We start from the raw sequence: 3,722 nt of genomic DNA on the forward strand, positions 1-3,722 counted from the left end.
TCTTTCTTTCTTTCTTTCTTTCTTTCTTTCTTTCTTTCTTTCTTTCTTTTCCTTCTTTCTTTTGTCCTTCCTTTCTTTCCATCTTCCTTCTTTCATTTTTCTTTTTCATTCAAATGATTTTTATTTCATTTCTTTTTTGTTTTATTTTATTTTATTATTTTTCGTCTTTTATTCATTTTAATGGAAAAAGGATAAAATAGCAATGAAACAGTTTCAAAACAGGTTAGTATGACAGTTGCAATAAATAATACATTACATATTGTTGTCTTCATAGTAGATATTCAGAGGACAAGATGTAGACATGATATCTTGTCTAAATAGTATTAGAAGGATTTTTTTTTTCTTTTTCTTTTTTTTTTCTTTCTCAAAATTCCATGTATATTACAAAGGCCAATGGTGATTCTTATGGTGAGCTTATCGGTAAGATTTCTGGTAACCAGCATGGGCACCAGGGCCTCCAAACTGTTTGGATTCGCAGTAATGGGGTCAGCTACCAACAGGGTCCGGTTGTACTGGGTGAGACTATTTCGATCTCTTTCTTGGAAGCCTCATCAACATATTTCTGGTAATAGGCCACCAGGGCTTTGGAGGTGGACTGATGGACAGCATAAATCTGGGCAACGTGACCGCCACCCTTCACATGGACATGGGTGTCAACACCAGCAAACCGCTCCTTGCTCAGAAGCAGAACAGGCTCCAGTAACTTATATTGCACGTGCGCAGCTCGATCATCTCCAGGAGACACCCGTTCACCTTGATGAGGCCACCTTGAAAAGTCTATTCATTTATTTTTTTCTTTTGGCGGAACGGGAGATTGAACTCAGGCCCTTGAGCTTGCCAGGAAATCATTTATTCTACTGAGCCATCTCCCCAGCCCCACCAGAAGGATTTTTTTTTCCTGAACAATAATAGTACAAACCTTTCTTCTCATTGAACCAAGAGAAGTAGCTGTATATCTATCCTAACTATCTTGTATATACTTATATATTTTTTTTCACTACAACACAGTCTTTATTTATGTCCCTCTTTTTTGTTTTGTTTTATCACAGATGGGTATTCCACTGCAGTTAGAGAAGCTGTATTTGGAGAAGGACCTTTACATACTTGACTCCAGTCCAAAGATTGTAGTACTTGAATTCAGCAAAATAACCCAATATAGTCCAATAGTCCATAGTAGTAGTGGGTTATCGGCAGAGCTGACAAGGTCAGAAGTTGTTGAGCCTTTTACAGCTCAGCGTATTAATATGGCACTGCTTTTATATCTTGTGGGGTCTTTCAGATTTCTGATCCACCTACAGTTTTGTTGTCCTGAGCAAGAAGATGGCACTACCTGGCTTGGTGCATCACTCTGAAAAGAACAACTGTGGTGGGTTCAGTCATGGTCAGCTTGCAACGCCAAGCTGAACTGAGTCATGGGGGACAGGTGTGGAAGGCCCACCTGAGGACTGCTGCTAACAGCATGAAAAGGAGAACAGGAGAGCAAGATGCGGTGCTGTTGATTCTCTGGTGAAGCTTGTCAGGCTGGCTTTCTTGACTTGGACTCTCATCATCATAGGAGCTGTGGTCTTTGCTGTTCTCTGCAGCAATGGATGGCTGCAGTTCTCCTTGGGGCTGTCCTGCTCCCTACCTTAAGCATTCCTCCCTGGTGCCAGCGCAGCCCAGAGCCTGCTGACCCAGACCCTCCACCCCTGGCGGAAACCTGGCACAGTTGCTAGCCTCCTCCATGGGTATTTGGGCTTTTGCAGTGCAGATGAGACATTGCTGGGGACTCTGGCCCTTCAGCTGGACTCCTGCAGGACATTGCTGTAGGATCCCACCCCTCAGCTGGAATTTTTTTTGTCTCTAGCACGGGGAGTCTCCTGCATGCTTCTGCATTTGATATTTTCAGTGAATATTAGTCAAATAATCCTGCAAATTGTGTGTCTTTTATTATGCCCTTGAAAATCCTGATATAACAAGAACTTTGCCTGTGAATATCCACAAATAGGAAAAAATGCCGGGTTTGTTAGCGGTGGTTGTCTGTTTGCTCTTTCTTTTTGAAAGGTATTTGGCACGGGGCCTCACTAGCAGCTCGGACTCGCAATGATCCTCCTGTTTTCAGCCTCCAGTGCTGGGATTACAGGTGTGCACCACCATGCCTGGTCTCTCAGGGGGTGGAGCTGGTGCAGCATGTGGTGCTAGGGATTGATTCCCAGTCCCTGCGCTTGCCTACGTAGGTGCGTAGTCTGCTGAGCTATCTCGCAGGCCCTGTTTGTTCTTTCTTAAAGTGCTTCCTCTTGGCTGTGCTCTGCAGTGTTTCTGGTCTTAGCATCTGAACCAGCGTTCATCTTTGTCCTCTAAGAAGAACAGGAGAAGCCCTCCTGATGAGTCTGCTCCTCCTCATAGGTCACTGGCTTTTTCTTTTTTCCCATCCTGAGTTGGGTTCAACTAAAGGTAGTGATGCCTTGCTTTGCTGTGGATAAATGCCTCTTTGAGTATGACTTGAATGTGGATAATGCCAAACTGCACTTACGTCTTGAGAGAAAGGTCATTGTTTTTGTCTTAGATATATAAGATAGAGCTGAACTTATTCTATGACTCATGAATTATAGTTATACAAATCATGAGAAGTAAATATAGTGAATGACTTCAAAAATAATTTATTTATAGATTGTCTGTCATGGAGAAACAATGGAGGCCAAACTGATATGTCTGAGGTTACAGATTGATATTGCTGGAATTACAACCCAAGAAGGGAAAGTTGCTTGTGAGTGGGATGTGAGTCCTACACACTGGGTGGCAGCTCCTGAGAGTGTCATGATGCGGGGGCCACGCGAGCTGCAGCAGCCCTCATCGTCGGTGCTGCTGATGAAGGCAGGGATGAGCAGAAGAGCACTGTGTGTGTGTCTTGCTAGGAAGCCAGTGAGGGCTGTGAGCAAGGGCTCAGACCTGGCAGTCAGGTTGGAGGCTAGAGGAAACAGAAGGACCGGACAGTCTACCTCCTCACTGTGCGTATTTTCAGCACTCCTGATTTCCTGAGAAGTGCTGGAGCCCTCTCAACCCATCATTCCTGTGAAGTGATGTGTTCTACAGCACCCCTGTGGTCGGTCACCTTTCTCATCTTTTTTTTTTTTTTTTTGTGCTTGCCAATGAAGCGCTTATTTTATTGAGCCATCTCCCCAGTCCTATACCTTTCTCGTCTTCACATTTCATGTTGGCAACCTGAGACACAGAGCAAGAGCAGATTGCCCAAGCCTTCTTCCTACATGCCCACAGGCAGATGGAATGCATTCCCAGGCAGTCTGCCTGCTTAATTCCACTCCGTTTCCAAGTGGTTATGTTGCTGCTCTGTATCACAGGACCCGAACTAATGTCAGAAACTTAGGAAACATTTAGGGTCACTTACTGCATCTAATATGAGAGGGAGCTAGGATTTATCTCTGTGAAGCCAAAACTTGTAGTAAGTACTCAAGGTCAGTTTCAGATCTCTCTCTGTACCTCTTCTGCCCAATACCATGCCACATACAGGATGGAACACAAGCATCGGTCATACTGTCATCCTCTGAACTACCTGAGGCAGAGCTGACACGGGGCGCCAGAGTTGATCAGGTCTGAGCCGTTCACCTCCACTGTGGACTGAAAAGGGGACTCACTGCTAGAGGAGACCTCTCATTCTTTCACTTTGAAGAAATCTTCTGATTACCTCTTGTGCTTTTGACACTACAGGACAGCATCTCTCTCTC

The 3,722-nt window shown here is 44.5% G+C and overlaps 1 pseudogene; it reads right to left on the reverse strand.

Annotated features, from left to right (window-relative positions):
* Positions 1 to 414: 414 nt before the first annotated feature.
* The window catches only part of LOC101579505, a 43,210-nt pseudogene continuing 39,902 nt past the window's right edge, over positions 415 to 3,722 (reverse strand).

Source organism: Octodon degus, unplaced genomic scaffold (genome assembly GCF_000260255.1).
Source record: "Octodon degus isolate 3935 unplaced genomic scaffold, OctDeg1.0 scaffold00014, whole genome shotgun sequence".
In the NCBI taxonomy this organism is placed as follows: domain Eukaryota; kingdom Metazoa; phylum Chordata; class Mammalia; order Rodentia; family Octodontidae; genus Octodon; species Octodon degus.